Here is a 27,258-nt window from a genome sequence, read left to right as displayed (position 1 = left end):
TGTATTAAGCTGTTTCAGGGAGCTCACGCTGTTGTATTAATCTGTTTCAGGGAGTTCGTGCTGTTGTATTAATCTGTTTCTGAGAGCTCTCGCTGTGGTATTAATCAGTTTCAGGGAACCAAAGCTGTTGTATTAATCAGTTTCAGGGAGTTCATGCTGTTGTATTAATGTGTTTCAGAGAGCACATGGTGTTGTATTAATCTGTTTCAGGGAGCTCGCATTGTTGTATTAATCTGTTTCAGGGAACATGCGATGTTGTATTAATCTGTTTCAGGGAACTTGTGATGTTGTATTAATCTGTTTTAGGGAGATCACATTGTTGTATTAATCTGTTTCAGGGAGTTCGCGCTGTTGTATTAATCTGTTTCAAGGAGTTAACGCTGCTGTATTAATCTTTTCAAGGAGTTCACATTGAATTAATTTGATTGTGGGAGTTCGCGCTGTTGTATTAATCTGTTTCAGGGAGGTCGCGCTGTGGTATTAATCTGTGTCAGGGAGTTCGAATTGTTGCATTAATCTGTTTCAGGCAGTTCACATTGTATTATTATCTTTGTGGGAGTTCAGGCTGTTGTATTAATCTGTTTCAGGGAGCTGGCGCTGTTGTATTAATCTATTTCAGGGAGCTCGTGCTGTTGAATTAATCAGTTTCAGGGCATTCGCGATGTTCTATTAATCTGTTTCAGGGAGTTCATGCTGTTGTATTAATCAGTTTCAGGGAGTTTTCGCTGTCCTATTAATCTGTTTCATGGAGCTAACACTGTTGTATTAATCAGTTTCAGGGTGTTCGTGCTGTTGTATTAATCTGTTTCAGGGAGCTCGCATTGTTGTATTAATTTGTTTCAGGGAACTTGCGCTGTTGTATAAATATGTTTTAGGGAGATCACGTTGTTGTATTTATCTGTTTCAGGGAGTTCGCGCTGTTGTATTAATCTGTTTCAGTGCGTTCACGCTGCTGTATTAATCTGTTTCAGGGAGCTCGCGCTGTAGTATTAATCTGTTTCAGGGAGTTTGTGCTGTTGTATTAAACTGTTTCAGGGAGCTCGTGCTGTTGTATTAATCTGTTTCAGGGAGCTCGCATTGTATTAATCTGTTCCAGGGAAATCATGTTGTTGTATTAATCTGTTTCAGGGAGTTCGCGCTGTTGTATTAATCTGTTTCAGGGAGTACACGCTGTTGTATTGATCTGTTTCAGGGTGTTGACATTGTATTAATTCCTTTTAGGGAGTTCACGCTGTTATATTCGTTTTAGGGAGTTCAAGCTTTTGAATTAATCTGCTTCAGTGAGTTTGCTTTGTTGTATTAATCTGTTTCAGGGAATTTGCGCTGTTATATTATTCAGTTTCAGGGAGTTCAAGTTTATGTACTAATCTGTTTCAGGGAGTTCACATTGTATTAATATTTTTGTGGGTGTTCATGCTGTTGTATGAATTTCTTTCAGGGAGCTCGCGCTCTTGTATTAATCTGGTTCACGGAGCTCGTACGGTTGTATTAATCCGTTTTGTGGAGCACGCCCTGTTGCTTTAATCCATTTCAGGGAGTTGGCGCTGTTCTATTAAACTGTTTCAGTGAGTTCACGCTGTTGTATGAATCTGTTTCAGAGAGCTCATGGTGTTGTATTAATCCGTTTCAGGGAGCTCGCGCTGTTGTATTAATCAGTTTTAGGTAGATCACGTTGTTGTATTAATCTGTTTCAGGGAGTTCACGCTGTTGTATTAAACTGTTTCAGGGAGTTGACATTGTATTAATTTGTTTTAGGGAGTTGGCGCTGTTGTATTAATCTGTTTCAGGGAGTTCAAGCTGCTGTATTAATGTGTTTCAGGGAGTTCACGCTGTGGTATTAATCTGTTTCAGGGTGTTCGAATTGTTGTATTAATCTGTTTCAGGCAGTTCACATTGTATTATTATCTTTGTGGTAGTTCAGGCTGTTGTATTAATCGGTTTCAGGGAGCTGGCGCTGTTGTATTAATCTATTTCAGGGAGCTCGCGCTGTTGTATTAATCTGTTTCAGGGAGTTTGTGCTGTTGTATTAAACTGTTTCAGGGAGCTCATGCTGTTGTATTAATCTGTTTCAGGGAGTTCGCGATGTTATATTAATCTGTTTCAGGGAGTTCCTGCTGTTGTATTAATCAGTTTCAGGGAGCCAACGCTGTTGTATTAATCAGTTTCAGGGAGTTCATGCTGTTGTATTAATGTGTTTCAGAGAACACATGGTGTTTTATTAATCTGTTTCAGGGAGCTCACATTGTTGTATTAATTTGTTTCAGGGAACTTGCGATCTTGTATTAATCTGTTTTAGGGAGATCACATTGTTGTATTTATCTGTTTCAGGGAGTTCGCGCTGTTGTATTAATCTGTTTCAAGTAGTTAACGCTGCTGTATTAATCTTTTCAGGGAGCACATTGAATTAATGTGTTTGTGGGAGTTCGCGCTGTTGTATTAATCTGTTTCAGGGAGGTCGCGCTGTTGTATTAATCTGTTTCAGGGAGTTCGCGATGTTCTATTAATCCATTTCTGGATATTCGCGATGTTCTATAAATGTATTTCTGGAAGTTCGCGCAGATGTATTAATCAGATTCAGGGAGACTGCACTTTTGTATTAATGTGTTTCAAGGAGTTCACACTGTTGTATTTATCTATTTCAGTTAGTTCATGCTGTTGTATTAAACTGGTTCAGGGAGTTCACGTTGTTGTATTAATCTGTTTCAGGAAGTTCACGCTGCTGTATTAATGTGTTTCAGAGAGTTCACGCTGTGGTATTAATCTGTGTCAGGGAGTTCAAATTGTTACATTAATCTCTTTCAGGCAGTTCACATTGTATTATTATCTTTGTGGGAGTTCAGGCTGTTGTATTAACCTGTTTCAGGGAGCTGGCGCTGTTGTATTAATCTATTTCAAGGAGCTCGCTCTGTTGTATTAATCTATTTCAGGGAGTTTGCGCTGTCCTATTAACCTGTTTCATGGAGCTAACACTGTTGTATTAATCAGTTTCAGGGTGTTCGTGCTGTTGTATTAATCTGTTTCAGGGAGCTCGCATTGTTGTATTAATTTGTTTCAGGGAACTTGCGCTGTTGTATAAATCTGGTTTAGGGAGATCACGTTGTTGTATTAATCTGTTTCAGGGAGTTCGCGCTGTTGTATTAATCTGTTTCATTGAGTTAACGCTGCTGTATTAATCTGTTTCAGGGAGCTCGCGCTGTAGTATTAATCTGTTTCAGGGAGTTTGTGCTGTTGTATTAAACTGTTTCAGGGAGCTCGTGCTGTTGTATTAATCTGTTTCAGGGAGTTCGCGATGTTCTATTAATCCATTTGTGGAAGTTCGCGCAGATGTATTAATCAGATTTAGGGAGCTCGCTCTATTGTGATAATCTGTTTCAGGGAGATTGCACTTTTGTATTAATGTGTTTCAAGGAGTTCACACTGTTGTATTTATACATTTCAGGTAGTTCACGCTGTTGTATTAATCTGGTTCAGGGAGTTCACGCTGTTGTATTAATCTGTTTCAGGGAGTTCAAATTGTATTAATCTTTTTGTGGGTGTTCACGCTGTTGTATTAATTTCTTTCAGGGAACTCGCGCTCTTGTATTAATCTGTTTCACGGAGCTCGTACGGTTGTATTAATCCGTTTTGTGGAGCACGCCCTGTTGCTTTAATCCATTTCAGGGAGTTGGCGCTGTTCTATTAAACTGTTTCAGTGAGTTCACGCTGTTGTATGAATCTGTTTCAGAGAGCTCATGGTGTTGTATTAATCCGTTTCAGGGAGCTCGCGCTGTTGTATTAATCGGTTTTAGGTAGATCACGTTGTTGTATTAATCTGTTTCAGGGAGTTCACGCTGTTGTATTAATTTGTTTCAGGGAGTTGACATTGTATTAATTTGTTTTAGGGAGTTGGCGCTGTTGTATTAATCTGTTTCAGGGAGTTCAAGCTGCTGTATTAATGTGTTTCAGGGAGTTCACGCTGTGGTATTAATCTGTTTCAGGCAGTTCACATTGTATTATTATCTTTGTGGTAGTTCAGGCTGTTGTATTAATCGGTTTCAGGGAGCTGGCGCTGTTGTATTAATCTATTTCAGGGAGCTCGCGCTGTTGTATTAATCTGTTTCAGGGAGTTTGTGCTGTTGTATTAAACTGTTTCAGAAGCTCATGCTGTTGTATTAATCTGTTTCAGGGAGCTCACATTGTTCTATTTATCTGTTTCAGGGAGTTCTCGCTGTTGTATTAATCTGTTTCAAGTAGTTAACGCTGCTGTATTAATCTTTTCAGGGAGCACATTGAATTAATGTGTTTGTGGGAGTTCGCGCTGTTGTATTAATCTGTTTCAGGGAGGTCGCGCTGTTGTATTAATCTGTTTCAGGGAGTTCGCGATGTTCTCTTAATCCATTTCTGGATATTCGCGATGTTCTATTAATGCATTTCTGGAAGTTCGCGCAGATGTATTAATCAGATTCAGGGAGATTGCACTTTTGTATTAATGTGTTTCAAGGAGTTCACACTGTTGTATTTATCTATTTCAGGTAGTTCACGCTGTTGTATTAAACTTGTTCAGGGAGTTCACGTTGTTGTATTAATCTGTTTCAGGAAGTTCACGCTGCTGTATTAATGTGTTTCAGGGAGTTCACGCTGTGGTATTAATCTGTGTCAGGGAGTTCAAATTGTTACATTAATCTCTTTCAGGCAGTTCACATTGTATTATTATCTTTGTGGGAGTTCAGGCTGTTGTATTAACCTGTTTCAGGGAGCTGGCGCTGTTGTATTAATCTATTTCAAGGAGCTCGCGCGGTTGTATTAATCTATTTCAGGGAGTTTGCGCTGTCCTATTAATCTGTTTCATGGAGCTAACACTGTTATATTAATCAGTTTCAGGGTGTTCGTGCTGTTGTATTAATCTGTTTCAGGGAGCTCGCATTGTTGTATTAATTTGTTTCAGGGAACTTGCGCTGTTGTATAAATCTGGTTTAGGGAGATCACATTGTTGTATTAATCTGTTTCAGGGAGTTCAAACTGATGTATTAATCTGTTTCAGGGTGTTCACATTGTATTAATCTTTTTGTGGGAGTTCACGGTGTTGTATTAATTTGTTTCAGGGAGCTCACATTGTATTATTCTTTTTGTGGGAGTTCACGCTCTTGAATTAATTTGTTTCAAGGAGCTCGCGCTGTTGTATTAATCTGCTTCAGAGAGTTCATGATGATATATTAATCTGTTTCAGGGAGCTCGGTTTGTTGTATTAATTTGTTTCAGGGAACTTGCGCTGTTGTATTAATCTGTTTCAGGGAGTTCACGTTGTTCTATTAATCTGTTTCAGGGAGCTCGCGCTGTGGTATTAATCTGTTTCAGGGAGTTCACGCTGCTGTATTAATCTGTTTCATGGAGTTTGTGCTGTTGTATTATTCTATTTCAGGGAGTTAGTGTTGTTGTATTAATCTGTTTCAGGGAGCTCACGCTGTTGTATTAATCTGTTTCAGGGAGTTCGTGCTGTTGTGTTAATCTGTTTCATTGAGTTAACGCTGCTGTATTAATCTGTTTCAGGGAGCTCGCGCTGTAGTATTAATCTGTTTCAGGGAGTTTGTGCTGTTGTATTAAACTGTTTCAGGGAGCTCGTGCTGTTGTATGAATCTGTTTCAGGGAGTTCGCGATGTTCTATTAATCCATTTGTGGAAGTTCGCGCAGATGTATTAATCAGATTTAGGGAGCTCGCTCTATTGTGATAATCTGTTTCAGGGAGATTGCACTTTTGTATTAATGTGTTTCAAGGAGTTCACACTGTTGTATTTATACATTTCAGGGAGTTCACGCTGTTGTATTAATCTGGTTCAGGGAGTTCACGCTGTTGTATTAATCTGTTTCAGGGAGTTCAAATTGTATTAATCTTTTTGTGGGAGTTCACGCTGTTGTATTAATTTGTTTCAGGGAGCTCACATTGTATTATTCTTTTTGTGGGAGTTCACGCTCTTGAATTAATTTGTTTCAGGGAGCTCGCGCTGTTGTATTAATCTGCTTCAGAGAGTTCATGATGATGTATTAATCTGTTTCAGGGAGCTCGGTTTGTTCTATTAATTTGTTTCAGGGAACTTGCGCTGTTGTATTAATCTGCTTCAGGGAGTTCACGTTGTTCTATTAATCTGTTTAGGGAGCTCGCGCTGTGGTATTAATCTGTTTCAGGGAGTTCACGCTGCTGTATTAATCTGTTTCATGGAGTTTGTGCTGTTGTATTATTCTATTTCAGGGAGTTAGTGTTGTTGTATTAATCTGTTTCAGGGAGCTCACGCTGTTGTATTAATCTGTTTCAGGGAGTTCGTGCTGTTGTGTTAATCTGTTTCTGAGAGCTCGCGCTGTTGTATTAATCTGTTTCAGGAAGTTCAAATTGTTCCATTAATCTATTTCAGGGAGTTCGCCATGTTATATTAATCTGTTTCAGGGAGTTCCTGCTGTTGTATTAATCAGTTTCAAGGAGTTCGCGCTGTTCTATTAATCTGTTTCAGGGAGCTAACGCTGTTGTATTAATCAGTTTCAGGGAACCAACGCTGTTGTATTAATCAGTTTCAGGGAGTTCATGCTGTTGTATTAATGTGTTTCAGAGACCACATGGTGTTGTATTAATCTGTTTCAGGGATCTCGCATTGTTGTATTAATCTGTTTCAGGGAACTTGCGAAGTTGTATTAATCTGTTTCAGGGAACTTGCGATGTTGTATTAATCTGTTTTAGGGAGATCACATTGTTGTATTAATCTGTTTCAGGGAGTTCGCGCTGTTGTATTAATCTGTTTCAAGGAGTTAACGCTGCTGTATTAATCTTTTCAGGGAGTTCACATTGAATTAATTTGTTTATGGGAGTTCGCGCTGTTGTATTAATCTGTTTCAGGGAGGTCGCGCTGTGGTATTAATCTGTGTCAGGGAGTTCGAATTGTTGCATTAATCTGTTTCAGGCAGTTCACATTGTATTATTATCTTTGTGGGAGTTCAGGCTGTTTTATTAATCTGTTTCAGGGAGCTGGCGCTGTTGTATTAATCTATTTCAGGGAGCTCGCGCTGTTGAATTAATCTGTTTCAGGGCATTCGCGATGTTCTATTAATCTGTTTCAGGGAGTTCATGCTGTTGTATTAATCTGTTTCAGGGAGTTTGCGCTGTCCTATTAATCTGTTTCATGGAGCTAACACTGTTGTATTAATCAGTTTCAGGGTGTTCGTGCTGTTGTATTAATCTGTTTCAGGGAGCTCGTGCTGTTGTATTAATCAGTTTCAGGGAGTTTGTGCTGTTGTATTAATCTGTTTCAGGGAGTTTGTGCTGTTGTATTAAACTGTTTCAGGGAGCTCGTGCTGTTGTATTAATCTGTTTCAGGGAGTTCGCGATGTTCTATTAATCCATTTGTGGAAGTTCGCGCAGATGTATTAATCAGATTCAGGGAGCTCGCTCTATTGTGATAATCTGTTTCAGGGAGATTGCACTTTTGTATTAATGTGTTTCAAGGAGTTCACACTGTTGTATTTATACATTTCTGGGAGTTCACGCTGTTGTATTAATCTGGTTCAGGGAGTTCACACTGTTGTATTAATCTGTTTCAGGGAGTTCAAATTGTATTAATCTTTTTGTGGGAGTTCACGCTGTTGTATTAATTTGTTTCAGGGAGCTCACATTGTATTATTCTTTTTGTGGGAGTTCACGCTCTTGAATTAATTTGTTTCAAGGAGCTCGCGCTGTTGTATTAATCTGCTTCAGAGAGTTCATGGTGTTGTATTAATCTGTTTCAGGGAGCTCGGTTTGTTGTATTAATTTGTTTCAGGGAACTTGCGCTGTTGTATTAATCTGTTTCAGGGAGTTCACGTTGTTCTATTAATCTGTTTCAGGGAGCTCGCGCTGTGGTATTAATCTGTTTCAGGGAGTTCACGCTGCTGTATTAATCTGTTTCATGGAGTTTGTGCTGTTGTATTATTCTATTTCAGGGAGTTAGTGTTGTTGTATTAATCTGTTTCAGGGAGCTCACGCTGTTGTATTAATCTGTTTCAGGGAGTTCGTGCTGTTGTATTAATCTGTTTCTGAGAGCTCGCGCTGTTGTATTAATCTGTTTCAGGAAGTTCAAATTGTTCCATTAATCTATTTCAGGGAGTTCGCCATGTTATATTAATCTGTTTCAGGGAGTTCCTGCTGTTGTATTAATCAGTTTCAAGGAGTTCGCGCTGCTGTATTAATGTGTTTCAGGGAGTTCACGCTGTTGTATTAAACTTGTTCAGGGAGTTCACGTTGTTGTATTAATCTGTTTCAGGAAGTTCACGCTGCTGTATTAATGTGTTTCAGGGAGTTCACGCTGTGGTATTAATCTGTGTCAGGGAGTTCAAATTGTTACATTAATCTCTTTCAGGCAGTTCACATTGTATTATTATCTTTGTGGGAGTTCAGGCTGTTGTATTAACCTGTTTCAGGGAGCTGGCGCTGTTGTATTAATCTATTTCAAGGAGCTCGCGCGGTTGTATTAATCTATTTCAGGGAGTTTGCGCTGTCCTATTAATCTGTTTCATGGAGCTAACACTGTTATATTAATCAGTTTCAGGGTGTTCGTGCTGTTGTATTAATCTGTTTCAGGGAACTCGCATTGTTGTATTAATTTGTTTCAGGGAACTTGCGCTGTTGTATAAATCTGGTTTAGGGAGATCACATTGTTGTATTAATCTGTTTCAGGGAGTTCAAACTGATGTATTAATCTGTTTCAGGGTGTTCACATTGTATTAATCTTTTTGTGGGAGTTCACGGTGTTGTATTAATTTGTTTCAGGGAGCTCACATTGTATTATTCTTTTGGTGGGAGTTCACGCTCTTGAATTAATTTGTTTCAAGGAGCTCGCGCTGTTGTATTAATCTGCTTCAGAGAGTTCATGATGATATATTAATCTGTTTCAGGGAGCTCGGTTTGTTGTATTAATTTGTTTCAGGGAACTTGCGCTGTTGTATTAATCTGTTTCAGGGAGTTCACGTTGTTCTATTAATCTGTTTCAGGGAGCTCGCGCTGTGGTATTAATCTGTTTCAGGGAGTTCACGCTGCTGTATTAATCTGTTTCATGGAGTTTGTGCTGTTGTATTATTCTATTTCAGGGAGTTAGTGTTGTTGTATTAATCTGTTTCAGGGAGCTCACGCTGTTGTATTAATCTGTTTCAGGGAGTTCGTGCTGTTGTGTTAATCTGTTTCATTGAGTTAACGCTGCTGTATTAATCTGTTTCAGGGAGCTCGCGCTGTAGTATTAATCTGTTTCAGGGAGTTTGTGCTGTTGTATTAAACTGTTTCAGGGAGTTTGTGCTGTTGTATTAATCTGGTTCAGGGAGTTCACGCTGTTGTATTAATCTGTTTCAGGGAGTTCAAATTGTATTAATCTTTTTGTGGGAGTTCACGCTGTTGTATTAATTTGTTTCAGGGAGCTCACATTGTATTATTCTTTTTGTGGGAGTTCACGCTCTTGAATTAATTTGTTTCAGGGAGCTCGCGCTGTTGTATTGATCTGCTTCAGAGAGTTCATGATGATGTATTAATCTGTTTCAGGGAGCTCGGTTTGTTGTATTAATTTGTTTCAGGGAACTTGCGCTGTTGTATTAATCTGCTTCAGGGAGTTCACGTTGTTCTATTAATCTGTTTAGGGAGCTCGCGCTGTGGTATTAATCTGTTTCAGGGAGTTCACGCTGCTGTATTAATCTGTTTCATGGAGTTTGTGCTGTTGTATTATTCTATTTCAGGGAGTTAGTGTTGTTGAATTAATCTGTTTCAGGGAGCTCACGCTGTTGTATTAATCTGTTTCAGGGAGTTCGTGCTGTTGTGTTAATCTGTTTCTGAGAGCTCGCGCTGTTGTATTAATCTGTTTCAGGAAGTTCAAATTGTTCCATTAATCTATTTCAGGGAGTTCGCCATGTTATATTAATCTGTTTCAGGGAGTTCCTGCTGTTGTATTAATCAGTTTCAAGGAGTTCGCGGTGTTCTATTAATCTGTTTCAGGGAGCTAACGCTGTTGTATTAATCAGTTTCAGGGAACCAACGCTGTTGTATTAATCAGTTTCAGGGAGTTCATGCTGTTGTATTAATGTGTTTCAGAGACCACATGGTGTTGTATTAATCTGTTTCAGGGATCTCGCATTGTTGTATTAATCTGTTTCAGGGAACTTGCGAAGTTGTATTAATCTGTTTCAGGGAACTTGCGATGTTGTATTAATCTGTTTTAGGGAGATCACATTGTTGTATTAATCTGTTTCAGGGAGTTCGCGCTGTTGTATTAATCTGTTTCAAGGAGTTAACGCTGCTGTATTAATCTTTTCAGGGAGTTCACATTGAATTAATTTGTTTATGGGAGTTCGCGCTGTTGTATTAATCTGTTTCAGGGAGGTCGCGCTGTGGTATTAATCTGTGTCAGGGAGTTCGAATTGTTGCATTAATCTGTTTCAGGCAGTTCACATTGTATTATTATCTTTGTGGGAGTTCAGGCTGTTTTATTAATCTGTTTCAGGGAGCTGGCGCTGTTGTATTAATCTATTTCAGGGAACTCGCGCTGTTGAATTAATCTGTTTCAGGGCATTCGCGATGTTCTATTAATCTGTTTCAGGGAGTTCATGCTGTTGTATTAATCTGTTTCAGGGAGTTTGCGCTGTCCTATTAATCTGTTTCATGGAGCTAACACTGTTGTATTAATCAGTTTCAGGGTGTTCGTGCTGTTGTATTAATCTGTTTCAGGGAGCTCGTGCTGTTGTATTAATCTGTTTCAGGGAGTTTGTGCTGTTGTATTAATCTGTTTCAGGGAGTTTGTGCTGTTGTATTAAACTGTTTCAGGGAGCTCGTGCTGTTGTATTAATCTGTTTCAGGGAGTTCGCGATGTTCTATTAATCCATTTGTGGAAGTTCGCGCAGATGTATTAATCAGATTCAGGGAGCTCGCTCTATTGTGATAATCTGTTTCAGGGAGATTGCACTTTTGTATTAATGTGTTTCAAGGAGTTCACACTGTTGTATTTATACATTTCTGGGAGTTCACGCTGTTGTATTAATCTGGTTCAGGGAGTTCACACTGTTGTATTAATCTGTTTCAGGGAGTTCAAATTGTATTAATCTTTTTGTGGGAGTTCACGCTGTTGTATTAATTTGTTTCAGGGAGCTCACATTGTATTATTCTTTTTGTGGGAGTTCACGCTCTTGAATTAATTTGTTTCAAGGAGCTCGCGCTGTGGTATTAATCTGTTTCAGGGAGTTCACGCTGCTGTATTAATCTGTTTCATGGAGTTTGTGCTGTTGTATTATTCTATTTCAGGGAGTTAGTGTTGTTGTATTAATCTGTTTCAGGGAGCTCACGCTGTTGTATTAATCTGTTTCAGGGAGTTCGTGCTGTTGTATTAATCTGTTTCTGAGAGCTCGCGCTGTTGTATTAATCTGTTTCAGGAAGTTCAAATTGTTCCATTAATCTATTTCAGGGAGTTCGCCATGTTATATTAATCTGTTTCAGGGAGTTCCTGCTGTTGTATTAATCAGTTTCAAGGAGTTCGCGCTGTTCTATTAATCTGTTTCAGGGAGCTAACGCTGTTGTATTAATCTGTTTCAGGGAACCAAAGCTGTTGTATTAATCAGTTTCAGGGAGTTCATGCTGTTGTATTAATGTGTTTCAGAGAGCACATGGTGTTGTATTAATCTGTTTCAGGGAGCTCGCATTGTTCTATTAATCTGTTTCAGGGAACTTGCGATGTTGTATTAATCTGTTTCAGGGAACTTGCGATGTTGTATTAATCTGTTTTAGGGAGATTACATTGTTGTATTAATCTGTTTCAGGGAGTTCGCGCTGTTGTATTAATCTGTTTCAAGGAGTTAACGCTGCTGTATTAATCTTTTCAGGGAGTTCACATTGAATTAATTTGTTTGTGGGAGTTCGCGCTGTTGTATTAATCTGTTTCAGGGAGGTCGCGCTGTGGTATTAATCTGTGTCAGGGAGTTCGAATTGTTGCATTAATCTGTTTCAGGCAGTTCACATTGTATTATTATCTTTGTGTGAGTTCAGGCTGTTGTATTAATCTGTTTCAGGGAGCTGGCGCTGTTGTATTAATCTATTTCAGGGAGCTCGCGCTGTTGAATTAATCAGTTTCAGGGCATTCGCGATGTTCTATTAATCTGTTTCAGGGAGTTCATGCTGTTGTATTAATCTGTTTCAGGGAGTTTGCGCTGTCCTATTAATCTGTTTCATGGAGCTAACACTGTTGTATTAATCAGTTTCAGAGTGTTCTTGCTGTTGTATTAATCTGTTTCAGGGAGCTCGTGCTGTTGTATTAATCTGTTTCAGGGAGCTCGCGCTGTAGTATAAATCTGTTTTAGGGAGATCACGTTGTTGTATTAATCTGTTTCAGGGAGTTCGCGCTGTTGTATTAATCTGTTTCAGGGAGCTCGCGCTGTTGTATAAATCTGTTTTAGGGAGATCACGTTGTTGTATTAATCTGTTTCAGGGAGTTCGCGCTGTTGTATTAATCTGTTTCAGGGAGCTCGCGCTGTTGTATAAATCTGTTTTAGGGAGATCACGTTGTTGTATTAATCTGTTTCAGGGAGTTCGCGCTGTTGTATTAATCTGTTTCAGGGAGCTCGCGCTGTAGTATTAATCTGTTTCAGGGAGTTTGTGCTGTTGTATTAAACTGTTTCAGGGAGCTCGTGCTGTTGTATTAATCTGTTTCAGGGAGCTCGCATTGTATTAATCTGTTCCAGGGAGATCATGTTGTTGTATTAATCTGTTTCAGGGAGTTCGCGCTGTTGTATTAATCTGTTTCAGGGAGTTTGTGCTGTTGTATTAAACTGTTTCAGGGAGCTCATGCTGTTGTATTAATCTGTTTCAGGGAGTTCGCGATGTTATATTAATCTGTTTCAGGGAGTTCCTGCTGTTGTATTAATCAGTTTCAGGGAGCCAACGCTGTTGTATTAATCAGTTTCAGGGAGTTCATGCTGTTGTATTAATGAGTTTCAGAGAGCACATGGTGTTGTATTAATCTGTTTCAGGGAGCTCACATTGTTGTATTAATTTGTTTCAGGGAAGTTGCGATCTTGTATTAATCTGTTTTAGGGAGATCACATTGTTGTATTTATCTGTTTCAGGGAGTTCGCGCTGTTGTATTAATCTGTTTCAAGTAGTTAACGCTGCAGTGTTAATCTTTTCAGGGAGCACATTGAATTAATGTGTTTGTGGGAGTTCGCGCTGCTGTATTAATCTGTTTCAGGGAGGTCACGCTGTTGTATTAATCTGTTTCAGGGAGTTCGCGATGTTCTATTAATCCATTTCTGGATATTCGCGATGTTCTATTAATGCATTTCTGGAAGTTCGCGCAGATGTATTAATCAGATTCAGGGAGATTGCACTTTTGTATTAATGTGTTTCAAGGAGTTCACACTGTTGTATTTATCTATTTCAGGTAGTTCACGCTGTTGTATTAAACTGGTTCAGGGAGTTCACGTTGTTGTATTAATCTGTTTCAGGAAGTTCACGCTGCTGTATTAATGTGTTTCAGGGAGTTCACGCTGTGGTATTAATCTGTGTCAGGGAGTTCAAATTGTTACATTAATCTCTTTCAGGCAGTTCACATTGTATTATTATCTTTGTGGGAGTTCAGACTGTTGTATTAACCTGTTTCAGGGAGCTGGCGCTGTTGTATTAATCTATTTCAAGGAGCTCGCGCTGTTGTATTAATCTATTTCTGGGAGTTTGCGCTGTCCTATTAATCTGTTTCATGGAGATAACACTGTTGTATTAATCAGTTTCAGGGTGTTCGTGCTGTTGTATTAATCTGTTTCAGGGACCTCGCATTGTTGTATTAATTTGTTTCAGGGAACTTGCGCTGTTGTATAAATCTGTTTTAGGGAGATCACGTTGTTGTATTAATCTGTTTCAGGGAGTTCGCGCTGTTGTATTAATCTGTTTCAGGGAGCTCGCGCTGTAGTATTAATCTGTTTCAGGGAGTTTGTGCTGTTGTATTAAACTGTTTCAGGGAGCTCGTGCTGTTGTATTAATCTGTTTCAGGGAGCTCGCATTGTATTAATCTGTTCCAGGGAGATCATGTTGTTGTATTAATCTGTTTCAGGGAGTTCGCGCTGTTGTATTAATCAGTTTCAGGGAACCAACGCTGTTGTATTAATCAGTTTCAGGGAGTTCATGCTGTTGTATTAATGTGTTTCAGAGACCACATGGTGTTGTATTAATCTGTTTCAGGGATCTCGCATTGTTGTATTAATCTGTTTCAGGGAACTTGCGAAGTTGTATTAATCTGTTTCAGGGAACTTGCGATGTTGTATTAATCTGTTTTAGGGAGATCACATTGTTGTATTAATCTGTTTCAGGGAGTTCGCGCTGTTGTATTAATCTGTTTCAAGGAGTTAACGCTGCTGTATTAATCTTTTCAGGGAGTTCACATTGAATTAATTTGTTTATGGGAGTTCGCGCTGTTGTATTAATCTGTTTCAGGGAGGTCGCGCTGTGGTATTAATCTGTGTCAGGGAGTTCGAATTGTTGCATTAATCTGTTTCAGGCAGTTCACATTGTATTATTATCTTTGTGGGAGTTCAGGCTGTTTTATTAATCTGTTTCAGGGAGCTGGCGCTGTTGTATTAATCTATTTCAGGGAGCTCGCGCTGTTGAATTAATCTGTTTCAGGGCATTCGCGATGTTCTATTAATCTGTTTCAGGGAGTTCATGCTGTTGTATTAATCTGTTTCAGGGAGTTTGCGCTGTCCTATTAATCTGTTTCATGGAGCTAACACTGTTGTATTAATCAGTTTCAGGGTGTTCGTGCTGTTGTATTAATCTGTTTCAGGGAGCTCGTGCTGTTGTATTAATCTGTTTCAGGGAGTTTGTGCTGTTGTATTAATCTGTTTCAGGGAGTTTGTGCTGTTGTATTAAACTGTTTCAGGGAGCTCGTGCTGTTGTATTAATCTGTTTCAGGGAGTTCGCGATGTTCTATTAATCCATTTGTGGAAGTTCGCGCAGATGTATTAATCAGATTCAGGGAGCTCGCTCTATTGTGATAATCTGTTTCAGTGAGATTGCACTTTTGTATTAATGTGTTTCAAGGAGTTCACACTGTTGTATTTATACATTTCTGGGAGTTCACGCTGTTGTATTAATCTGGTTCAGGGAGTTCACACTGTTGTATTAATCTGTTTCAGGGAGTTCAAATTGTATTAATCTTTTTGTGGGAGTTCACGCTGTTGTATTAATTTGTTTCAGGGAGCTCACATTGTATTATTCTTTTTGTGGGAGTTCACGCTCTTGAATTAATTTGTTTCAAGGAGCTCGCGCTGTGGTATTAATCTGTTTCAGGGAGTTCACGCTGCTGTATTAATCTGTTTCATGGAGTTTGTGCTGTTGTATTATTCTATTTCAGGGAGTTAGTGTTGTTGTATTAATCTGTTTCAGGGAGCTCACGCTGTTGTATTAATCTGTTTCAGGGAGTTCGTGCTGTTGTATTAATCTGTTTCTGAGAGCTCGCGCTGTTGTATTAATCTGTTTCAGGAAGTTCAAATTGTTCCATTAATCTATTTCAGGGAGTTCGCCATGTTATATTAATCTGTTTCATGGAGTTCCTGCTGTTGTATTAATCAGTTTCAAGGAGTTCGCGCTGTTCTATTAATCTGTTTCAGGGAGCTAACGCTGTTGTATTAATCTGTTTCAGGGAACCAAAGCTGTTGTAATAATCAGTTTCAGGGAGTTCATGCTGTTGTATTAATGTGTTTCAGAGAGCACATGGTGTTGTATTAATCTGTTTCAGGGAGCTCGCATTGTTCTATTAATCTGTTTCAGGGAACTTGCGATGTTGTATTAATCTGTTTCAGGGAACTTGCGATGTTGTATTAATCTGTTTTAGGGAGATTACATTGTTGTATTAATCTGTTTCAGGGAGTTCGCGCTGTTGTATTAATCTGTTTCAAGGAGTTAACGCTGCTGTATTAATCTTTTCAGGGAGTTCACATTGAATTAATTTGTTTGTGGGAGTTCGCGCTGTTGTATTAATCTGTTTCAGGGAGGTCGCGCTGTGGTATTAATCTGTGTCAGGGAGTTCGAATTGTTGCATTAATCTGTTTCAGGCAGTTCACATTGTATTATTATCTTTGTGTGAGTTCAGGCTGTTGTATTAATCTGTTTCAGGGAGCTGGCGCTGTTGTATTAATCTATTTCAGGGAGCTCGCGCTGTTGAATTAATCAGTTTCAGGGCATTCGCGATGTTCTATTAATCTGTTTCAGGGAGTTCATGCTGTTGTATTAATCTGTTTCAGGGAGTTTGCGCTGTCCTATTAATCTGTTTCATGGAGCTAACACTGTTGTATTAATCAGTTTCAGAGTGTTCTTGCTGTTGTATTAATCTGTTTTAGGGAGATCACGTTGTTGTATTAATCTGTTTCAGGGAGTTCGCGCTGTTGTATTAATCTGTTTCAGGGAGCTCGCGCTGTAGTATTAATCTGTTTCAGGGAGTTTGTGCTGTTGTATTAAACTGTTTCAGGGAGCTCGTGCTGTTGTATTAATCTGTTTCAGGGAGCTCGTATTGTATTAATCTGTTCCAGGGAGATCATGTTGTTGTATTAATCTGTTTCAGGGAGTTCGCGCTGTTGTATTAATCTGTTTCAGGGAGTTTGTGCTGTTGTATTAAACTGTTTCAGGGAGCTCATGCTGTTGTATTAATCTGTTTCAGGGAGTTCGCGATGTTATATTAATCTGTTTCAGGGAGTTCCTGCTGTTGTATTAATCAGTTTCAGGGAGCCAACGCTGTTGTATTAATCAGTTTCAGGGAGTTCATGCTGTTGTATTAATGAGTTTCAGAGAGCACATGGTGTTGTATTAATCTGTTTCAGGGAGCTCACATTGTTGTATTAATTTGTTTCAGGGAAGTTGCGATCTTGTATTAATCTGTTTTAGGGAGATCACATTGTTGTATTTATCTGTTTCAGGGAGTTCGCGCTGTTGTATTAATCTGTTTCAAGTAGTTAACGCTGCAGTATTAATCTTTTCAGGGAGCACATTGAATTAATGTGTTTGTGGGAGTTCGCGCTGCTGTATTAATCTGTTTCAGGGAGGTCACGCTGTTGTATTAATCTGTTTCAGGGAGTTCGCGATGTTCTATTAATCCATTTCTGGATATTCGCGATGTTCTATTAATGCATTTCTGGAAGTTCGCGCAGATGTATTAATCAGATTCAGGGAGATTGCACTTTTGTATTAATGTGTTTCAAGGAGTTCACACTGTTGTATTTATCTATTTCAGGTAGTTCACGCTGTTGTATTAAACTGGTTCAGGGAGTTCACGTTGTTGTATTAATCTGTTTCAGGAAGTTCACGCTGCTGTATTAATGTGTTTCAGGGAGTTCACGCTGTGGTATTAATCTGTGTCAGGGAGTTCAAATTGTTACATTAATCTCTTTCAGGCAGTTCACATTGTATTATTATCTTTGTGGGAGTTCAGACTGTTGTATTAACCTGTTTCAGGGAGCTGGCGCTGTTGTATTAATCTATTTCAAGGAGCTCGCGCTGTTGTATTAATCTATTTCTGGGAGTTTGCGCTGTCCTATTAATCTGTTTCATGGAGATAACACTGTTGTATTAATCAGTTTCAGGGTGTTCGTGCTGTTGTATTAATCTGTTTCAGGGACCTCGCATTGTTGTATTAATTTGTTTCAGGGAACTTGCGCTGTTGTATAAATCTGGTTTAGGGAGATCACGTTGTTGTATTAATCTGTTTCAGGGAGTTCGCGCTGTTGTATTAATCTGTTTCATTGAGTTCACTCTGCTGTATTAATCTGTTTCAGGGAGCTCGCGCTGTAGTATTAATCTGTTTCAGGGAGTTTGTGCTGTTGTATTAAACTGTTTCAGGGAGCTCGTGCTGTTGTATTAATCTGTTTCAGGGAGTTCGCGATGTTCTATTAATCCATTTGTGGAAGTTCGCGCAGATGTATTAATCAGATTTAGGGAGCTCGCTCTATTGTGATAATCTGTTTCAGGGAGATTGCACTTTTGTATTAATGTGTTTCAAGGAGTTCACACTGTTGTATTTATACATTTCAGGTAGTTCACGCTGTTGTATTAATCTGGTTCAGGGAGTTCACGCTGTTGTATTAATCTGTTTCAGGGAGTTCAAATTGTATTAATCTTTTTGTGGGTGTTCACGCTGTTGTATGAATTTCTTTCAGGGAACTCGCGCTCTTGTATTAATCTGTTTCACGGAGCTCGTACGGTTGTATTAATCCGTTTTGTGGAGCACGCCCTGTTGCTTTAATCCATTTCAGGGAGTTGGCGCTGTTCTATTAAACTGTTTCAGTGAGTTCACGCTGTTGTATGAATCTGTTTCAGAGAGCTCATGGTGTTGTATTAATCCGTTTCAGGGAGCTCGCGCTGTTGTATTAATCGGATTTAGGTAGATCACGTTGTTGTATTAATCTGTTTCAGGGAGTTCACGCTGTTGTATTAATCTGTTTCAGGGAGTTGACATTGTATTAATTTGTTTTAGGGAGTTGGCGCTGTTGTATTAATCTGTTTCAGGGAGTTCAAGCTGCTGTATTAATGTGTTTCAGGGAGTTCACGCTGTGGTATTAATCTGTTTCAGGCAGTTCACATTGTATTATTATCTTTGTGGTAGTTCAGGCTGTTGTATTAATCGGTTTCAGGGAGCTGGCGCTGTTGTATTAATCTATTTCAGGGAGCTCGCGCTGTTGTATTAATCTGTTTCAGGGAGTTTGTGCTGTTGTATTAAACTGTTTCAGAAGCTCATGCTGTTGTATTAATCTGTTTCAGGGAGCTCACATTGTTCTATTTATCTGTTTCAGGGAGTTCGCGCTGTTGTATTAATCTGTTTCAAGTAGTTAACGCTGCTGTATTAATCTTTTCAGGGAGCACATTGAATTAATGTGTTTGTGGGAGTTCGCGCTGTTGTATTAATCTGTTTCAGGGAGGTCGCGCTGTTGTATTAATCTGTTTCAGGGAGTTCGCGATGTTCTCTTAATCCATTTCTGGATATTCGCGATGTTCTATTAATGCATTTCTGGAAGTTCGCGCAGATGTATTAATCAGATTCAGGGAGATTGCACTTTTGTATTAATGTGTTTCAAGGAGTTCACACTGTTGTATTTATCTATTTCAGGTAGTTCACGCTGTTGTATTAAACTTGTTCAGGGAGTTCACGTTGTTGTATTAATCTGTTTCAGGAAGTTCACGCTGCTGTATTAATGTGTTTCAGGGAGTTCACGCTGTGGTATTAATCTGTGTCAGGGAGTTCAAATTGTTACATTAATCTCTTTCAGGCAGTTCACATTGTATTATTATCTTTGTGGGAGTTCAGGCTGTTGTATTAACCTGTTTCAGGGAGCTGGCGCTGTTGTATTAATCTATTTCAAGGAGCTCGCGCGGTTGTATTAATCTATTTCAGGGAGTTTGCGCTGTCCTATTAATCTGTTTCATGGAGCTAACACTGTTATATTAATCAGTTTCAGGGTGTTCGTGCTGTTGTATTAATCTGTTTCAGCGAGCTCGCATTGTTGTATTAATTTGTTTCAGGGAACTTGCGCTGTTGTATAAATCTGGTTTAGGGAGATCACATTGTTGTATTAATCTGTTTCAGGGAGTTCAAACTGATGTATTAATCTGTTTCAGGGTGTTCACATTGTATTAATCTTTTTGTGGGAGTTCACGGTGTTGTATTAATTTGTTTCAGGGAGCTCACATTGTATTATTCTTTTTGTGGGAGTTCACGCTCTTGAATTAATTTGTTTCAAGGAGCTCGCGCTGTTGTATTAATCTGCTTCAGAGAGTTCATGATGATATATTAATCTGTTTCAGGGAGCTCGGTTTGTTGTATTAATTTGTTTCAGGGAACTTGCGCTGTTGTATTAATCTGTTTCAGGGAGTTCACGTTGTTCTATTAATCTGTTTCAGGGAGCTCGCGCTGTGGTATTAATCTGTTTCAGGGAGTTCACGCTGCTGTATTAATCTGTTTCATGGAGTTTGTGCTGTTGTATTATTCTATTTTAGGGAGTTAGTGTTGTTGTATTAATCTGTTTCAGGGAGCTCACGCTGTTGTATTAATCTGTTTCAGGGAGTTCGTGCTGTTGTGTTAATCTCTTTCATTGAGTTAACGCTGCTGTATTAATCTGTTTCAGGGATCTCGCGCTGTAGTATTAATCTGTTTCAGGGAGTTTGTGCTGTTGTATTAAACTGTTTCAGGGAGCTCGTGCTGTTGTATTAATCTGTTTCAGGGAGTTCGCGATGTTCTATTAATCCATTTGTGGAAGTTCGCGCAGATGTATTAATCAGATTTAGGGAGCTCGCTCTATTGTGATAATCTGTTTCAGGGAGATTGCACTTTTGTATTAATGTGTTTCAAGGAGTTCACACTGTTGTATTTATACATTTCAGGGAGTTCACGCTGTTGTATTAATCTGGTTCAGGGAGTTCACGCTGTTGTATTAATCTGTTTCAGGGAGTTCAAATTGTATTAATCTTTTTGTGGGAGTTCACGCTGTTGTATTAATTTGTTTCAGGGAGCTCACATTGTATTATTCTTTTTGTGGGAGTTCACGCTCTTGAATTAATTTGTTTCAGGGAGCTCGCGCTGTTGTATTGATCTGCTTCAGAGAGTTCATGATGATGTATTAATCTGTTTCAGGGAGCTCGGTTTGTTGTATTAATTTGTTTCAGGGAACTTGCGCTGTTGTATTAATCTGCTTCAGGGAGTTCACGTTGTTCTATTAATCTGTTTAGGGAGCTCGCGCTGTGGTATTAATCTGTTTCAGGGAGTTCACGCTGCTGTATTAATCTGTTTCATGGAGTTTGTGCTGTTGTATTATTCTATTTCAGGGAGTTAGTGTTGTTGAATTAATCTGTTTCAGGGAGCTCACGCTGTTGTATTAATCTGTTTCAGGGAGTTCGTGCTGTTGTGTTAATCTGTTTCTGAGAGCTCGCGCTGTTGTATTAATCTGTTTCAGGAAGTTCAAATTGTTCCATTAATCTATTTCAGGGAGTTCGCCATGTTATATTAATCTGTTTCAGGGAGTTCCTGCTGTTGTATTAATCAGTTTCAAGGAGTTCGCGGTGTTCTATTAATCTGTTTCAGGGAGCTAACGCTGTTGTATTAATCAGTTTCAGGGAACCAACGCTGTTGTATTAATCAGTTTCAGGGAGTTCATGCTGTTGTATTAATGTGTTTCAGAGACCACATGGTGTTGTATTAATCTGTTTCAGGGATCTCGCATTGTTGTATTAATCTGTTTCAGGGAACTTGCGAAGTTGTATTAATCTGTTTCAGGGAACTTGCGATGTTGTATTAATCTGTTTTAGGGAGATCACATTGTTGTATTAATCTGTTTCAGGGAGTTCGCGCTGTTGTATTAATCTGTTTCAAGGAGTTAACGCTGCTGTATTAATCTTTTCAGGGAGTTCACATTGAATTAATTTGTTTATGGGAGTTCGCGCTGTTGTATTAATCTGTTTCAGGGAGGTCGCGCTGTGGTATTAACCTGTGTCAGGGAGTTCGAATTGTTGCATTAATCTGTTTCAGGCAGTTCACATTGTATTATTATCTTTGTGGGAGTTCAGGCTGTTTTATTAATCTGTTTCAGGGAGCTGGCGCTGTTGTATTAATCTATTTCAGGGAGCTCGCGCTGTTGAATTAATCTGTTTCAGGGCATTCGCGATGTTCTATTAATCTGTTTCAGGGAGTTCATGCTGTTGTATTAATCTGTTTCAGGGAGTTTGCGCTGTCCTATTAATCTGTTTCATGGAGCTAACACTGTTGTATTAATCAGTTTCAGGGTGTTCGTGCTGTTGTATTAATCTGTTTCAGGGAGCTCGTGCTGTTGTATTAATCTGTTTCAGGGAGTTTGTGCTGTTGTATTAATCTGTTTCAGGGAGTTTGTGCTGTTGTATTAAACTGTTTCAGGGAGCTCGTGCTGTTGTATTAATCTGTTTCAGGGAGTTCGCGATGTTCTATTAATCCATTTGTGGAAGTTCGCGCAGATGTATTAATCAGATTCAGGGAGCTCGCTCTATTGTGATAATCTGTTTCAGTGAGATTGCACTTTTGTATTAATGTGTTTCAAGGAGTTCACACTGTTGTATTTATACATTTCTGGGAGTTCACGCTGTTGTATTAATCTGGTTCAGGGAGTTCACACTGTTGTATTAATCTGTTTCAGGGAGTTCAAATTGTATTAATCTTTTTGTGGGAGTTCACGCTGTTGTATTAATTTGTTTCAGGGAGCTCACATTGTATTATTCTTTTTGTGGGAGTTCACGCTCTTGAATTAATTTGTTTCAAGGAGCTCGCGCTGTGGTATTAATCTGTTTCAGGGAGTTCACGCTGCTGTATTAATCTGTTTCATGGAGTTTGTGCTGTTGTATTATTCTATTTCAGGGAGTTAGTGTTGTTGTATTAATCTGTTTCAGGGAGCTCACGCTGTTGTATTAATCTGTTTCAGGGAGTTCGTGCTGTTGTATTAATCTGTTTCTGAGAGCTCGCGCTGTTGTATTAATCTGTTTCAGGAAGTTCAAATTGTTCCATTAATCTATTTCAGGGAGTTCGCCATGTTATATTAATCTGTTTCAGGGAGTTCCTGCTGTTGTATTAATCAGTTTCAAGGAGTTCGCGCTGTTCTATTAATCTGTTTCAGGGAGCTAACGCTGTTGTATTAATCTGTTTCAGGGAACCAAAGCTGTTGTAATAATCAGTTTCAGGGAGTTCATGCTGTTGTATTAATGTGTTTCAGAGAGCACATGGTGTTGTATTAATCTGTTTCAGGGAGCTCGCATTGTTCTATTAATCTGTTTCAGGGAACTTGCGATGTTGTATTAATCTGTTTCAGGGAACTTGCGATGTTGTATTAATCTGTTTTAGGGAGATTACATTGTTGTATTAATCTGTTTCAGGGAGTTCGCGCTGTTGTATTAATCTGTTTCAAGGAGTTAACGCTGCTGTATTAATCTTTTCAGGGAGTTCACATTGAATTAATTTGTTTGTGGGAGTTCGCGCTGTTGTATTAATCTGTTTCAGGGAGGTCGCGCTGTGGTATTAATCTGTGTCAGGGAGTTCGAATTGTTGCATTAATCTGTTTCAGGCAGTTCACATTGTATTATTATCTTTGTGTGAGTTCAGGCTGTTGTATTAATCTGTTTCAGGGAGCTGGCGCTGTTGTATTAATCTATTTCAGGGAGCTCGCGCTGTTGAATTAATCAGTTTCAGGGCATTCGCGATGTTCTATTAATCTGTTTCAGGGAGTTCATGCTGTTGTATTAATCTGTTTCAGGGAGTTTGCGCTGTCCTATTAATCTGTTTCATGGAGCTAACACTGTTGTATTAATCAGTTTCAGAGTGTTCTTGCTGTTGTATTAATCTGTTTCAGGGAGCTCGCATTGTTGTATTAATCTGTTTCAGGGAACTTGCGCTGTTGTATAAATCTGTTTTAGGGAGATCACGTTGTTGTATTAATCTGTTTCAGGGAGTTCGCGCTGTTGTATTAATCTGTTTCAGGGAGCTCGCGCTGTAGTATTAATCTGTTTCAGGGAGTTTGTGCTGTTGTATTAAACTGTTTCAGGGAGCTCGTGCTGTTGTATTAATCTGTTTCAGGGAGCTCGCATTGTATTAATCTGTTCCAGGGAGATCATGTTGTTGTATTAATCTGTTTCAGGGAGTTCGCGCTGTTGTATTAATCTGTTTCAGGGAGTTTGTGCTGTTGTATTAAACTGTTTCAGGGAGCTCATGCTGTTGTATTAATCTGTTTCAGGGAGTTCGCGATGTTATATTAATCTGTTTCAGGGAGTTCCTGCTGTTGTATTAATCAGTTTCAGGGAGCCAACGCTGTTGTATTAATCAGTTTCAGGGAGTTCATGCTGTTGTATTAATGAGTTTCAGAGAGCACATGGTGTTGTATTAATCTGTTTCAGGGAGCTCACATTGTTGTATTAATTTGTTTCAGGGAAGTTGCGATCTTGTATTAATCTGTTTTAGGGAGATCACATTGTTGTATTTATCTGTTTCAGGGAGTTCGCGCTGTTGTATTAATCTGTTTCAAGTAGTTAACGCTGCAGTGTTAATCTTTTCAGGGAGCACATTGAATTAATGTGTTTGTGGGAGTTCGCGCTGCTGTATTAATCTGTTTCAGGGAGGTCACGCTGTTGTATTAATCTGTTTCAGGGAGTTCGCGATGTTCTATTAATCCATTTCTGGATATTCGCGATGTTCTATTAATGCATTTCTGGAAGTTCGCGCAGATGTATTAATCAGATTCAGGGAGATTGCACTTTTGTATTAATGTGTTTCAAGGAGTTCACACTGTTGTATTTATCTATTTCAGGTAGTTCACGCTGTTGTATTAAACTGGTTCAGGGAGTTCACGTTGTTGTATTAATCTGTTTCAGGAAGTTCACGCTGCTGTATTAATGTGTTTCAGGGAGTTCACGCTGTGGTATTAATCTGTGTCAGGGAGTTCAAATTGTTACATTAATCTCTTTCAGGCAGTTCACATTGTATTATTATCTTTGTGGGAGTTCAGACTGTTGTATTAACCTGTTTCAGGGAGCTGGCGCTGTTGTATTAATCTATTTCAAGGAGCTCGCGCTGTTGTATTAATCTATTTCTGGGAGTTTGCGCTGTCCTATTAATCTGTTTCATGGAGATAACACTGTTGTATTAATCAGTTTCAGGGTGTTCGTGCTGTTGTATTAATCTGTTTCAGGGACCTCGCATTGTTGTATTAATTTGTTTCAGGGAACTTGCGCTGTTGTATAAATCTGGTTTAGGGAGATCACGTTGTTGTATTAATCTGTTTCAGGGAGTTCGCGCTGTTGTATTAATCTGTTTCATTGAGTTCACTCTGCTGTATTAATCTGTTTCAGGGAGCTCGCGCTGTAGTATTAATCTGTTTCAGGGAGTTTGTGCTGTTGTATTAAACTGTTTCAGGGAGCTCGTGCTGTTGTATTAATCTGTTTCAGGGAGTTCGCGATGTTCTATTAATCCATTTGTGGAAGTTCGCGCAGATGTATTAATCAGATTTAGGGAGCTCGCTCTATTGTGATAATCTGTTTCAGGGAGATTGCACTTTTGTATTAATGTGTTTCAAGGAGTTCACACTGTTGTATTTATACATTTCAGGTAGTTCACGCTGTTGTATTAATCTGGTTCAGGGAGTTCACGCTGTTGTATTAATCTGTTTCAGGGAGTTCAAATTGTATTAATCTTTTTGTGGGTGTTCACGCTGTTGTATGAATTTCTTTCAGGGAACTCGCGCTCTTGTATTAATCTGTTTCACGGAGCTCGTACGGTTGTATTAATCCGTTTTGTGGAGCACGCCCTGTTGCTTTAATCCATTTCAGGGAGTTGGCGCTGTTCTATTAAACTGTTTCAGTGAGTTCACGCTGTTGTATGAATCTGTTTCAGAGAGCTCATGGTGTTGTATTAATCCGTTTCAGGGAGCTCGCGCTGTTGTATTAATCGGATTTAGGTAGATCACGTTGTTGTATTAATCTGTTTCAGGGAGTTCACGCTGTTGTATTAATCTGTTTCAGGGAGTTGACATTGTATTAATTTGTTTTAGGGAGTTGGCGCTGTTGTATTAATCTGTTTCAGGGAGTTCAAGCTGCTGTATTAATGTGTTTCAGGGAGTTCACGCTGTGGTATTAATCTGTTTCAGGCAGTTCACATTGTATTATTATCTTTGTGGTAGTTCAGGCTGTTGTATTAATCGGTTTCAGGGAGCTGGCGCTGTTGTATTAATCTATTTCAGGGAGCTCGCGCTGTTGTATTAATCTGTTTCAGGGAGTTTGTGCTGTTGTATTAAACTGTTTCAGAAGCTCATGCTGTTGTATTAATCTGTTTCAGGGAGCTCACATTGTTCTATTTATCTGTTTCAGGGAGTTCGCGCTGTTGTATTAATCTGTTTCAAGTAGTTAACGCTGCTGTATTAATCTTTTCAGGGAGCACATTGAATTAATGTGTTTGTGGGAGTTCGCGCTGTTGTATTAATCTGTTTCAGGGAGGTCGCGCTGTTGTATTAATCTGTTTCAGGGAGTTCGCGATGTTCTCTTAATCCATTTCTGGATATTCGCGATGTTCTATTAATGCATTTCTGGAAGTTCGCGCAGATGTATTAATCAGATTCAGGGAGATTGCACTTTTGTATTAATGTGTTTCAAGGAGTTCACACTGTTGTATTTATCTATTTCAGGTAGTTCACGCTGTTGTATTAAACTTGTTCAGGGAGTTCACGTTGTTGTATTAATCTGTTTCAGGAAGTTCACGCTGCTGTATTAATGTGTTTCAGGGAGTTCACGCTGTGGTATTAATCTGTGTCAGGGAGTTCAAATTGTTACATTAATCTCTTTCAGGCAGTTCACATTGTATTATTATCTTTGTGGGAGTTCAGGCTGTTGTATTAACCTGTTTCAGGGAGCTGGCGCTGTTGTATTAATCTATTTCAAGGAGCTCGCGCGGTTGTATTAATCTATTTCAGGGAGTTTGCGCTGTCCTATTAATCTGTTTCATGGAGCTAACACTGTTATATTAATCAGTTTCAGGGTGTTCGTGCTGTTGTATTAATCTGTTTCAGCGAGCTCGCATTGTTGTATTAATTTGTTTCAGGGAACTTGCGCTGTTGTATAAATCTGGTTTAGGGAGATCACATTGTTGTATTAATCTGTTTCAGGGAGTTCAAACTGATGTATTAATCTGTTTCAGGGTGTTCACATTGTATTAATCTTTTTGTGGGAGTTCACGGTGTTGTATTAATTTGTTTCAGGGAGCTCACATTGTATTATTCTTTTTGTGGGAGTTCACGCTCTTGAATTAATTTGTTTCAAGGAGCTCGCGCTGTTGTATTAATCTGCTTCAGAGAGTTCATGATGATATATTAATCTGTTTCAGGGAGCTCGGTTTGTTGTATTAATTTGTTTCAGGGAACTTGCGCTGTTGTATTAATCTGTTTCAGGGAGTTCACGTTGTTCTATTAATCTGTTTCAGGGAGCTCGCGCTGTGGTATTAATCTGTTTCAGGGAGTTCACGCTGCTGTATTAATCTGTTTCATGGAGTTTGTGCTGTTGTATTATTCTATTTTAGGGAGTTAGTGTTGTTGTATTAATCTGTTTCAGGGAGCTCACGCTGTTGTATTAATCTGTTTCAGGGAGTTCGTGCTGTTGTGTTAATCTCTTTCATTGAGTTAACGCTGCTGTATTAATCTGTTTCAGGGAGCTCGCGCTGTAGTATTAATCTGTTTCAGGGAGTTTGTGCTGTTGTATTAAACTGTTTCAGGGAG

This window comes from Narcine bancroftii, chromosome 5 (genome assembly GCF_036971445.1).
Source record: "Narcine bancroftii isolate sNarBan1 chromosome 5, sNarBan1.hap1, whole genome shotgun sequence".
Classification (NCBI taxonomy): domain Eukaryota; kingdom Metazoa; phylum Chordata; class Chondrichthyes; order Torpediniformes; family Narcinidae; genus Narcine; species Narcine bancroftii.
Note: the sequence above shows the minus strand (reverse complement) of the source record.